The following is a 14,959-nucleotide window of genomic DNA, read 5'->3' as shown; positions in this document are numbered from 1 at the left end:
TCGTCGATTTACTCAAGTGGGCACCAGTAATGTCTCTATTCCTCCAGCCCTGAGATTTTAGCAGCCTCTCTTTACTCATCTTTCCCAATGGTTGGAGGCTCTTTCAGCGTCAGGGGAATGAGACATATCATTACTGGTTTTGGCATATCGAAAATGCCATGGGTAGCTTGCCAGGCTCTGCCCTTGTGGACAGGATACTCTCAGTAGCTTGCCGGGCTCTCCAAGAGGTATGTGTGTGTGTGTGTGTGTGTGTGTAGAGTATATATACATATATATATATGTGTGTGTGTGTGTATACACACACATATATACACATACATATAGATATACATATATATGTATATGTACATATATAGGTATACATATATATGTGTATATATATATTACTCTCTATGATTTGTTGCCTACTGTCTGAACTCCATCAAATATGGTGTGGTTATTATGGAAAATAGGTAGGAAGTGTCTTATAATGTGTCCGGAAATTTGCCTGGAGCATGGTGGCAATTGGATAGTAGAGGTCAGCTGTGGGGGGGGAGGCGGGTCCCTTGGGGTGGGGAGGCATCTCACCCGCCCCCTCTGGGGCGCCCTGAGTGAAAACAGCCTCTTTGTGCCAAGTTATCTCTACTTAAGATAATTGTAGTTTGTTCTACTCTACTATATAAATATTAATGTAATTAACATGTTCTATATATGATAAGATTTTTTAAATAGTGGAAGAACCATCTCAGATTGTTGTCATGAGATTTCTTTTGTAAGCTAGGGAACATATAGTATGCTTAGAAAGAAATTGAATTAAAATAATAAACTGTGTCATAATTCTGTAGATATAAGAGTTGATTCTTGGGACAATACACTGCACTATTAGTGTAGCACTGTCATCCCATTGTTCACTGATTTGCTCGAGCAGGCACCAGTAATGTCTCCATTGTGAGACTTGTTGTTACTGTTTTTGCCATAAAGGATACACCAAGGGGAGCTTGCCAGGCTCTGCAGTGTGAGCAGGATACTCTTGGTAGCTTGTCGGCCTCTCTGAGAGGAATTAAGGAATTGAACCCGGGTCAGCCATGTGCAAGACAAACACCCTACCCACTGTGCTATCATTCCAGCCCTCTTGGGACAATATGCAAAATAATTTCTTCCAGTTATCTCTGAATGTTAAAGTTGTTTATTAAAAGTAAGGAGGAGAAAGATACTTGGTGACACTGAAGGTAGTATGTATGGTGCAGGAATGAACAAAAGGCTGTGGAATCTAGACCCCCTGAGATTAGACTTATATGACCTTACTTTTACTAAGAGACCAGGCTCCTCCAAGCACTAAAATATGGCATTAGTGGCAAATGTTTACTAACATTGCTTTCCTAGAAAAAGCAAATAGAAAAAATAGTAAATCAACCTCGTCCATAAAAAAATAAGCTATAAATATGCTCATTTTTAGTTATGGACTGACTCAGTAAAACACAAATTATTATTAGTGATATATTCGAATAAAAATTGTTCATCTATAAAAGTCTTTCTAGGGAAAGAGAGCAGAGTGTTTCTGAAAAAAATTAAACTCGAGAAATTTCTTATTGTTTGGAACTAACTACATAACACACTTTAATAGTGCAACTCGATAATTTTAATATTCATAATATAATTATTGAACTTATAACTTAGTCATTATTGTATTATAAAATTTTTAACAATTTATACCATCTAATTTTAAAGGAACTAGGGAAAGTTTAATAATCTAAAATTAAATGATTAAAGTTTAAAACAAAGCAGAATCATTCTAGTAGGAATTAAGGAACTTACTATCATTAGACCTGTACTTGGGTTAATTTGAAATTTTCAGATTTAGAACAAACTCTACTTATTATTTTTAATTTTGTTCATAATATATATATTAAATTTTAGCAAAATTTTGCTGAGAAATTAAGAAAAGAACTTAGATAGTGTTTGTTCCCTTACAGTAGACAGATAACTAATTAATAAACAAAAGATAAGTGTACATTTAAAATAGTTAATTTTTTCATTAAGGTTTGCTATTATGCTAAATGTTCCAGTTGAAGTGAATTCTGCTTTCTTTGAAAAACTAGAGGATTTATTTTTACATTGTTTATATAAGTTATTTCTTTGTATCTAATATTCATATAATTAATATTCATGCCATTTGGAACTTATTCTCAACGTTCAGTCTTCGATGTTTAGAATTAATTTACTATTTTCAGACTCTATATTCTTTGCTGTATAGCTGCTCAAGGATAATGACTGTGATTGAAGAAAGTAGTATGTACTCAAACAGAATCTTGAGCTTGGCCACAGAGACTGCAAGTCACTTGGAAAAATAATTCAGGAAATAAATATGAAAGTGTTCCAAAGGGGAAAAAACAGCATGTGAGAATCAAAAATGCAGGTGTGCTTATGGCATAATTGAGAAACAGTGATTACATATTTGTATGAAATTAGCAGTACTAAAAGATGAACTGCGAAAAGTTCTGTTTATAACTCTAACACAAAAAGATGCTTTAAGTAATCACTATTAGAGAAGTCTTACTTTCCTGATGGATGCACAGCTGAGACTTGGCAGAGCTGCTCACAGCCACAGAAGTTAAGCAACTGGATTCACTCATTAATTCCCAATGATTCTTTTCTGGCATGCATTAGAAAGTGCAGTGATTATGTAACTCTATGATGTGAAAATTTGACAGCTCTCCTAAAGGCCTTTTTGGTACTGTATTTTTTTTTTAATGGCTCTACTTTACCAGCTGGCAAAGACCTCAGGGATAACTTTAAAGTAAAAACATTCTCAGTTCTTTCAAGTAGTTAGTTTTTTGGTGAGAACATAGCAAGCCTGGACATCATGCTGAGGACATCTGCATCTGAGCGTCCTAGAGCAGCCTTGACTCACTACAGCCCTGACTTCAAAGCTGCCTGCAACATTGGTCTGAATGAATGCTAAACGCGAAGCCTGGGCTTGTTCTCTTCTTTTTCTTAATCCAATGTTTTCATTTGAGGAGCATTTTGAGCTGCCATGCAGAGTTGGTGAAACACGCATGCTCACAGAGAAAAATGGAAAAACCAAGTTAGTCAAATTAATGATGAGATTGAGAGAAAACCTTGATATCATTTCTCCAGATGTATCTAGTTCGTGCTTTTCAGAAGCAATTGCAGATGGTACATTACTAGATCTGAAATCGGGGAGAAGGGCTAAAACAAGTTTAAAATGACAACTTAATATCATACCTTGAGTCACAAGTAATTATCTTTGAATGTGACACTCTTAGAAACCTTACTCCTCTTATGAGAACTTGAATATTGGACTATTTTTCACATGGTAAAATTATTCTCTAGTGTATTTTTGCCCTCTTTCCATAATAGGGGAGGTTTTTCAATCCCTAAGACAACTCAGAAGTCTAAATGTCTTAATACTGTTCATAGGCAGTTTAGTGACAGTTTCTCACAGGGTACAAAACTTGGAGGTTGGGGACATCTTCTAACAGGAGTTACTATTCCCGGATAAATAAGTGTGAAGGCAGAGAAAAGTATAAATTTTTGTTGAATGGAAATACTCGTTAAGGCTTATTTAGAAATATTTTGTATCTTAAAGGGCAATGGTCAATGTTATCAGATAAATAAGTAGAAAACATTTTAAGATTTGAAAAAGACTAGGGATCGGCTGAAAAGGAAGATAATATTTTTGTTTGTTTGTTGGGGTGTCCAACCCAAGGTTGCTCAGGACTTTCTCCAGGCTCCAAACTCAGAACTCATTCCTGACTGCCTTGGAGGACCATCTGGAGTGCTGTGGATCGTACCCACTTCTGAGGAACTGCGTGCAAAGCAAACACATTACCCACTGAACTGTCCATATTTCATGAAGGCAGACAATATAATTAGTAGAGTAGGTTAGCGTAGGGTAGAAAACTATTCTACCTTTAATACTTTTTCTCTCTCTTTTTTTTGGCGGGGGGGGTCTTTTATTTTAGGCACCATGGCTTGGAATACTGTTAATTGCAGGGTTTCTTGCATAGAACATTCGAACCTCACACCCTCCACCAGAAAAAGTGGCAGAATGACTGCTTCCCTGCATCATTGTCTATTGTCTACTACCCCCACTCCACTCTATTTCCCCCCATCCTATCCCCCAGCCCTGCACCATGCTGATATTCTCTCTGAAGACAAGTTCTGTTTATGTTGTCTTTGGACATTTGTTACCTCTCTGCTAATATTTCTTTATATCCTACTTACAAAAAGATCATTCTGTATCTTCCCTCTCCTGACTAATTCACTCAACATGATATACTCCAGACTCATTTACTTTGCAGTAAATTGCATGATTTTATCTTTTCTTATAACTGAGTAGTATTCCATCATGCATATGTACCATATGCAGTACATCACGTATATGTGTACATCATGAAATTTTTGAAATAGTGTGGAATAGTGTTGAAATCGTGTCTAATGTGGTACATCATGCATATGTACCATGTATATATAGGTTTTTAATCTAGGTATCTGTTATTGAACAAATGGGTTGTTTCTAGATTTTGACTATTGTGAATAGTAATGCAATGAACATAGGGGTAAAATATATTTTCAACTGTATATATAAAACAACTAATATATACATATATTTGGGATATATGCAAATATATGAAAACATTTAGTGTATTTGGGGGGAGTGTCCACGGGTACACCTAGTGGTGCCCAGGGCTTACTTCTAATTCTGTTCTTAGGGATCCCTTCTGACTAGTGCAGGGTGTCAGGAATTTTTTTTTTTTTTTGCTTTTTGGGTCACACCTGGCGATGCACAAGGGTTACTCCTGGCCCTGCACTCAGGAACCATCCCTGGCTGTACTCAGGGGACCATATGGGATGCTGGGAATCGAACCCAGGTCGGCCGAGTGCAAGGCAAACGCCCTACCCTCTGTGCTATCGCTCTAGCCCCGCAGGGTGTCAGGAATTGAACCTGACTTGGATACATGCAAGCTATCTCCCTACGGGCTGTACTTCAATCCAATCTAATATATGAAAGCATTTGCATGAAGAATATTATGTATATAATCTATAGACAAACAGGAATTATTTTTTGTATTATGTTTGGTTTAATTTTCACAAAGAATGTCAACCCAGTCTTTGGTAACTACTAAATATATGTCTTAAGGAAAACTGAAAACCTGTTGAAAAAAAGAAGATTCATAAAAGCAATCTTTCATCTCTTAATTTTAGTTGCTTTTCTTCCAGGATATTGGGACCATATGGGATGCTGGGAATGGAACCCGGGTCGGCCGCGTGCAAGGCAAACACCCTACACGCTGTGCTATTGCTCCAGCCCGAGGTATCAGATTTTTAATATAACTCTATAATCTTATTTTACACTTAAGTTCCCAATTTCAAAATTGTTAGTAGCCAGGTGCACCTCCTTAAAATGATATTATGTTCAAATCAAGTGGCAAAACACATCAAAGATAACTGTAAGACCATGTACAACAAAAAAAAAAAGCTAGAGATTGAATTCTGGAAATTATCACCACTATCATGTAGGTAAAGTATAATGTGTAAATTAGCTAGGAAAGAACTAATAGGGAAAATATAGTTAACCTAGAGTGTCATGAAAGGGAAAATGAGTGAAAGAAGGCAACCAGAAAGAGCACTTCTCTTTTCCATTTTATTTTCCTTTCTTTTCTTTTTACCTTTTTATTTCTGTCCTCTTTTACTTCCTTCTTTATTTATTTGTTTATTGCTTATTTTTCTTTCTCTAATTCTTAGACTGATTTTGTAATCAAGAAGATAATTTATGTTTTATAGTAATAACTTTATATTGGATTCTATACACTAGGGCCTTATGTGTGATTTTTAGAAGATCCTCTAAAGAAGTTCTTGCTAAGATGGATTAAAATTTATTAAAGTTGGAATTGAATAGATGAAAAACTATGGAGGCAGCATAAGTTTACTTTTTGGAAGCTTGGCTTTCAAGTTTCCTCTGATACAATTCTCAAAATACACCAAAAATGAACATAAATTCAGCCTCAGGCCTGAGGGAACTTCCTAATAAGGGAGACCTGAGCTGAGTCATAAATGATGTATCATGTTGTCAAAATGACAAGAGTGATCAGAGGCAGTCTAGAGGAAAAAGACAATAAAAAAAGACATTGCTGAGAAATAACAGTAGAGCAGAGTAATATGAAAGCTTTAGGCTTATGAAAATGAGGCAGAAAAGAAAATAAAGACCTGTGTCTTTATTTAATTTTTAGCAAGGTCTGTGCACCTGACTAATAAATCTTATTTTTAACATCTTATTGATTTATCGTCACATGATAGTAGTATAAAAATACTGTGGTACAGCTTTTTACAATAACGTTCAACTCCATTTCCACCTGAAAAATACCCCTCCTTTTTTGTCCCTCTAAACTTGCTTCTCTTTATTTACATAACTACTACAGTTCTTTGTTGTTTTTTGTGTTATTTTTTTTTTTTTGCTGGGGTGGGGAGATGTTATTTTTAAATAACAAAAATATTTCTCCGCCTCTAACTTCTGTACTGTCTTCTTGGTCCATAGCAACTTTACTTTACATAGTCTAGGAGTTAGTTCTTTTAAATGCTTTTGTAATTTTTTGACTTTAGTTATTTATACTCAACAACTGAGTTAAGCCATTTAGTGTTTGTCCTTCTTTAAGATTTTCATCTAGTAAATTTTATCCCCAAAGTCACGTTTGGAATTTATTTTATGACAGGCTGGTATTCCATTGACACTACAATTTCTGTTTTCAGTAATTTGTCAGTTGGCATTTATGTAGGTTCCATATTTTGACTATAGTGAATAATATAGTTATAATGTGATTTATTAACATATGGGTACATATAATCCTTCAGATAATCTTATCATATCCTTTGGATTAAATGCTAAATTGTGGTTTTGGGATCATATATATTTTCTCATTTTTGTAATTAATTTTTGGCATCATTTCCCATAGAGATTACAGTAACATTTCCACAAAAAGTATTTGAGTCCTTTTCCCCACCTTCTCTTCAGCACTATTTTTTCCATTATATTGATATAGAACATATTTGCAGGTATGAGGTGCTATCTTTCTGATTTACACTTCCCTAAAAATAAAAATATTAAACATAGTTTTATATATCTGTGGAACATTGGTATGTCTTCATGGAAGTGGGTATTCTAGTCTTTTGCCCAACTTTAATTGGGTTATTTGTTTTTATGTTGTTAAGTTGTGTGGGTTTGTCACATATTTTGGATATTAATCTGTTATAAGATATACAGTGTGCAAATATTTCTTGGCAATTGTAAATTCAAAGTGTATTAATAATGATCAACAAACAGTCAAACACTAATGTTATTTCTGTAATATTATCAATTTTTCTAAGCCACAATAGGGCCAGAGAGATAGCATGGCAGGTAAAGCACTTGCCTTTAAGCCACTGACCTGGGTTTATATTTGGCACCATAGATGATCCTCTTAACCCCTTTAGGAGTAATCCTTGTGCACAGAGCCATGAATAGATAAATACATAAACAAATATAAATAAATAAATATATAAATAAAATCATATAAATAATATATATGATTTAAATATATAAATATAAATAAATAAATAAATAAATAAAAATAAATAAAAGTCATAAGACTGATACAGATTCAACTGAGAAAAGGTCATGGAAACACTTAGAAATGCATTTGATTATTATTATTCAAATACTAATTGTATAAGAATCATAACTTCACTAAAATTATTTATATTAATTAATGATTAATAAAATTTGTCCTAAAAAAAGCTATAGCATGCATAAAAGTATGTCTAGCCCTAGAAGCTATATTTATATATGATACTGTTATTGATATATAAATTTTATAATGCAAAAATGACTATCAGAAAAGGATTTTAAGAAAATGCAAATTACTTCGGAGAGAGATATTTTGTTAATAGCCTGTGACTGTAAAATATTTTGTTCTATTATTTAAGATAATGATTTGGGATAGTAATATATTTTTGAGTTGTCAGCATTTGGTTGGCATTCTTAATTGCAGTTACACTCAAAGCAAATGGACCCAGACATCACTTAGCATTACTGAGATATAGGTGAAAGGAGAGACTTTTGAATATCAATATAAAGAATCTTCAATATGAAGAAAAAATTCTTTAACAGAGAACTCAGGAAGAAACAGTTCAATCCTTGAATGGAATTTTATAAATACTTTGAGTCTGTCTGTAAATTAAATTTAGAAAAATACAAATGATAGAATGAATGCCACCAGTCAAAATCAGGAGATAAGGAATTCAAGGGTAATTCCCTCAATTATTTCTTCAAATTAAACGCTAGACTTGGTGTGACTATGAGGAAAGAAAGAGAGAGAAACAGAGACATGCAACAGAAAGCCTATAGATTAAAAAATCCTAAAGGCATAGTAATCAGTCACAAACAATAAACTTTATCTGGATTCAGCTTCAAGCATATTTCTGTAATTTTTAAAATGCATTTTCAAGGCAATTGTAAATGTGATTACTGACTGCAGACACTGATGCTGAACTTCTACTTTATTAGACATTTCAATAATTTAATTATGTATTCTTGATCAACTTCAATTCTTTGATTTTTTTTATATTCTAACATACTTTATTTTGCATTAGATGTAACCTAATAATAGAATATTACACACATTTTTCTTTACCAACAGATTTCGACCTACATAAGGTAGCCCAATTTTATTGTTATAATAATAACGAGGTTGTTTTTATTGATGCCCTTACTTATGCATTTAATAGATATTCCTTGTGAGTTCAAAAGTGTGACGCCTGCATTTGGTGGCTGAGAGCCACCTCCCCAGGCCAACTGACAGTGATGGACGAATGGAGGATGAAGGAATAGGGAAATGGAGGAATAGGGGCCACAGGCTGATTGGAAATCTGACCATTTATTTCATTCTCATCCTCATCCTTACAGATTCATTCTCCTACATCATATGTGTTTCTTCCCCTTTCTCCCTCCTTACAACATAGTTATATAGAAATCCTGAAGTGTGGGGCATACACATAGGTGGGGTTGAACATTATCATAACAATAAACAGATATAAAGTCCCTCCTTTAGGGGAATTTCTTCTAGGAGATTAACTCAAGGTCAAAATCTCATTGGGGTGTTCAGCACTCTAGATTACTGGGAGATTCACTCAAGAGTCAGATCCCACCTAAACTGTATTGCTTTCTTCTTTCCTCATCTAGTAATTCATTTAAACAATCATAGTAAGTTTATTTCTTACTCATATTTCTAGCATTTTGTATAAACACAGTAAGAGATATATTAAACTTAAAGGGTAGGTCTTCCTGGTCACATCTTGGTATATATTCCAGACTACAGTCCTCAGGCCAGGTTAGGCTTTTCTAACCCCAGCAGGGTCCTTATTCAGTTGTTTCTTTTAGGATCATGAGAGAGTTTGTTCATGGCTGTGCTCTTAATTTATTATACTTCTTAGGGCTTGTCCCTTTTTGACTCTTGCCTTGGGTTGATCCTTGTCTCTCATTAAGACTCTCCTTTCGGGGGTATTAGGAAATAAGGGCAACTAAGGCTTAAGTCAAGTAAATATGGTGGATGTCTAGGAATAAATATTATTTGGAGTCAATTAAATCCTATTTTACAAAAGAATAATGTCAACTGTCTTCTTGTGTCTATATGAAAAGGACACTGCTAACTCATGCAAAGGACATAAAGGAAAGAAAAAAGCAATATAGGATCCTTAGTGCCTGATGGAATTGGGTGTGCCTCAGGGATCATTGTTGTGGGAGTAACTCAATAAACCTAAGCTCCCTGCTGGAGGAACAAGGACAAAGCAATGTTATCCAACATTCCTTAACTCAATGGAGTGTCAATTTGTGAATTTCTTTTCTGCTAATTAGCCCTCACTAGTGTTTTGCAATCTTACCACCATCCTGTAAGCTATGTACTAAAAATTTTAAAATCATTCCATCAGTGGGCACTGGTGAAGGGAAGGGTGTTTGAGTATTGTATAACTGACATAACCCTGAGAACAATGTAACCTTCCACATGGTGATTCAATAAAATAAAAAATAAAAAAATAAAAATAAATAAAAAAGATTCAGCAAGAAATAGGAAAAAAATCATTTCATTATTTGTAAAATAGTTATTTCTGGTGTCCTCATAAGTGAGTTGATACAAATAGTTACCATGACTTGTACATAGTGCATATTCAATAAATTGTACCTGCCATTGTTCTTTCTTATCAACATTTGCCCTTAGTATTTGTTTCTGCAAATTCTCATTATTATTTTATATTTTTGATATTTTCAGGTCCTGATTTTGTTAGTTCTCTATTGTTTTTAAAATAGATTGCTACAATTTTTGCTCCAAAACAACATAGTTTATTGTAGTATAGTTCTACAGTTGGTATATCCAGTCTGGGTTTTCTGAATTCGTAAGAATGAGTTTACTGCATGAATTTCCTAGATGGTACCCCAATGGGTAATCTATTTATATGCCATACCCAATTTCTGGAGACCAACCATACCTCCTAAAGCCCAATTCTAGTCTCCCAATTTAATCCAATATTTCCATATCTCCCAATTTTTCTCTCACTCTTTTTCCAGTTATAAAGTCTGTTCTTGCATCAGATCACCTGGATAATAAGAACACTTTGCCTATCTGGGATTTTTAGTTTAATGATAAATCAACTTGCAAGACTAAATCCTTTTTTGTAAAATCCTCACACATTCCAGGGATTAGGACACGACCATCTCTGGGGGAGACATTGTTCTGTATAACGCACAAATTTTTCATCTAATAATCAGAGTAAAACTTTTCTTAGTCAAGTACCTAAATTAAAGTATTATGATTATCAAGTAATAAGTCATCTTAACTCACTCTGCATGCTACTTGTTACATCTCTTTCTCAAGTGAAACCAATCCCATGCCCACTTCCTGTATCCCTCTGACCCTGCTTAATATTACTTTATCCTCTGTACCCCTTAACAGTTTTTTCCAGGTCCTATGGAAGTGACAGATCAGACCCCTGTCCCTTGTTGTCTCATTTGTACACAGGCTCACAAATAACAACCTGGATAACAACCTGAATTTCCTAATTCTCTAACTTAAAAAGAAAATTATGCCATTGTTATTTCCACTTAGCCATTTAATATGTATTTTATATTCACATTCTAATGCATTTACTCATACTTAGAATAAAAATGATATTATACAGTGTATAATCGTATTGCAATATGAATAGAGTGGCTTGCATAGAAAGTACTTAATGAAATTAACTATTAATAATTTTATTGTTATTATTAGAGACAGAGTGCCAAATGTGTTCCTCTATTCTTCGATTTCCTTAATGTGTTAGAAAATTAAACATTTACTTGGCCTTGGGGGATTATTGACTTTCTACTTTACACCTATTTCATTTGATCCATGATTTAAATTTTCTATGCCTTAATATTAAAGAACAATTTATTTTTCTTTGAAAACAAAGCATTCAAATCAGCATATTTTAATTAAAAAATTCAAATATGAAAATTAAGAAACCAGTGTCTAATCCAATTTATATTATGTCACTTGGACATTGCATGGAAAAACTTCAGCTTTAATAGAACATGTCCCTCTTTACCATATAGGCAAATTATTTACACTTAAGACCTATACATTTCCTATCAATTTTACTAATAAATACATGTAATTATTATCATATTATTTCTACTTACTTTGGGTATCAGTATAAAACCACATCAATAATTGTCCTGTTCAATTGCTTTCTTTTAAATGAGTGAGATAAATACATGAAAATATCTATTCATATACTCAATCAAATTCTGGAGTGTAAATAAGTAGACCCCTTTATTCAACAGCATACTTTTTTTACTTCTTGCCATGGTCAAATGGCAAAATAATTTGTTACACTTTCTGCCTAGTCTGTTTTTATAGATCAAATCTTAGCAAACATTTCGGACAACAACTCGACTTCAGATATCTGGTTCACAGAATCAGTGAAATAAACCAAGGAATGAGAGCTTATTTAATAAGCACTCCCATTTTTTATAGCATTCACACTTCAAAATCTTATAACATTTTATTTCAAGCCTATCAAATTTAATCAGATAGGCCTTTTTGAGTTCAAACATTGTACTTCTTGAATCAAAGCATGTCATAGTAATAGAATACTGTCTGGGCTGTTTCTATTTTTTAAAATCTTATTTGGTCATATAAATAAGTAAAGTAAAAGATTTCCCTGATCCAGATTGCTTTTCTCCCTTGTCATTAAAATCTTCTATTCATTTTCGTCATCAGACTGGTCATTGTAAAATTCTAACACACAAACACATTACCATTCATTTAATAAGAGAAAAGATGGCATAAATGTGATCTATTTTTCTCCGAGGTAAGAAATAACATTTTGCAGGAGCAAACAGTTGAATGTGTTGTGACTATAAAATCACAGAGCTTAAAAAAAGTTAAGTAGTTTTTGGATATCTTATTAGTTTTTGTCTATCATTTCTATCTTCTCTCTTTCATCTCTGTAGCTATACTTTTTCTTCATAAAATTTTCTCACTTCCACACAGAGCATGTATATAATACAAAAGAGAGATAAAAGTCAATTGAGTTACCAGTTTCAGACTGTGAGTAAGTTATATGAGAATTCTGAAACTCAATTTTCTCATATATGTATAAAAATGACACAGCTCATAGAGTATTTGAAAGTATCTAACACAGGAATATCATTACTTTGGTTCATGCCAGATTACATAAAATTATAGAAATTAGAATAAATTATATTAAAAGTGTTATATAATGTTTCCAGATAAGCAATCTTTCTTCTACTTAATGATAGAGTGCCTTGAAACTAAGAATAGGACAAATTAACAAAATAATTATCAATAACAGAAATAGAAAAATATAGAGAAAATAAAACTCTTGGATTAGTTTATAAAGTATGTAGAAAAAAATCTGGAATGTCAAAAATAAAATGTAGATAGTTAACATACAACACTACATATTGTTACAAATTATTCACCTTGAAATATGAATTTTAAATCTTACAACTTTAAAATATGCAGTGTGGTTTTACCAAATAGGAAGTCACCACACTGTATGTTATATTCCCAGAATTAATTTGTTTTATGACTGGAATTTTGTGCTCTTTCAGATGTTGCTTAATCAATAGTGCAAAAATATTTTTTCTCAGTAAGTCTATCCTTATATATATATATATTTAAACTCCACAAAAAATGTAATAAATGTTATCTAGAAGGTGAGCTGCAAAATCTGAAAAAGAAGAAATTATGATGGAGAAAAAGTGGACAAATATTGCTCTTCAACAGCTAGGAAGATGGACAGTATATGAATGATCTCAACCAAACTTCCATGAAGTTTTCTCCAAAAAACTTTCTTTGAAAATATTTACTGAAATATCGATAGCATATAATAGTGGAACAGAGAGTTACTAAACGACAAAATAATAGAGCAGGGTCTTCATGACCAGATAAGTTGATTATTGTCAAGTGAACAAGAACTTAGGCATTTGATGGGAATTAATGATTTGAGAAAGAAAGGTGTCAATAACATGTTCTGTTTGGTAGTTAACCATATTAAAGAGAACAGCACTCAAACAAAAGTTTTTCCACTTAGTATACTGACTTTTCATGTGATTGTAATCCAGATCCTTAATCACTGTTTATATAGTTCACTTGGGACTATTCATAAATTTTCTGGAACATTTGTATTTGTTCTGAATATTTAAAATGTCATATATGATACACTATTCATATACTAGATAATAAAAATAAAACTTATTGTGATCAATTTTATTAAGTATAAAACAATATATACCTTAATATAAAAAATAAAAAGAAACATTGCATTTTAAGTTGTAGTCTGTGAGTTTGCAAGATCATAAAAAGCAGAAACTCCCTAAGAGAAGAATTAAAAATAGCCAAAAGGAATATGAAACAAATGCTCTTATCACTAACCATCAGGGAAATGTAAATCAAAAAACAATAAGATATCACCTCACATCACAGAGATGGGCACTCATCAAAAAGAACAACAACCAGTGTTGGTGTGGATGGACCCTCACTCACTTCTGGTGGGAATGTTGACTGATTCAGCCTTTTTGGAAGACAATATGGACATTCTTCAGAAAATTAGAATAAGGCTTCCATAATACTGAATAATTCCACTCCGAGGAATATACCCCAAAAGGCCCAAAACAATGTAAAAGATATGTGAACTACTTTGTTCAGTGCAACACTATTTACAATGGCCAAAATCTGGAAACAACCCACGTGCCCAAGAACAGATGACTGGATAAAGATGCTATGATAGGTACAAGTAGGTACAATGGAATATTACTCGCCCATAAAGAAAGATGAAAGCATGCAATTTGCTGGTAAGTAGAAGTATCTGCAAAGTGTCTTGTTGAGTGTGTTAGAGAAAGAGGGGCTGACACGAAATAATCTCATTCATATGCAGCATTAAAAAATAGTAGAGTAATAACTAACACCCAAAAGCAATGGAATCGAAGAGTAGGACAAGTGGTTGCAAACAAAGCTTGCCACAGGAGTGGGGTTCCGGGTGGGGGTGTGGATATGGGTAGGCCAGGAAAGGGATCACTATGACAATGATAGAGGGCAGTGATAAGTTTGGTACTAATGATAAGGATTAGGTGCTGATAGCAGGTAAAGTGACATGCATAATATCCTATCAGTATATCAGTAAAGGTATGGTAAACCACAGTGCCCGAAAGGGGGAAAACAAGAATGCCTGCTATAGAGGCAGGGCAGAGGGTGGGAGGGAGCCTGGGAGGGACATTGCAGTAGGAAGTGGACACTGGTGAACGGATTGGTGTGGAAACATTGCATGCCTGAAACTCACTCAGGAATCTATAACTGTTACTCACAGTGATCCAATAAAAACAAAACAAAACCATCCTAAGCCCTACACACATCTATAACCTTTG

The sequence above is a fragment of the Sorex araneus genome, chromosome 2, assembly GCF_027595985.1.
Source record: "Sorex araneus isolate mSorAra2 chromosome 2, mSorAra2.pri, whole genome shotgun sequence".
Classification (NCBI taxonomy): domain Eukaryota; kingdom Metazoa; phylum Chordata; class Mammalia; order Eulipotyphla; family Soricidae; genus Sorex; species Sorex araneus.
Note: the sequence above shows the minus strand (reverse complement) of the source record.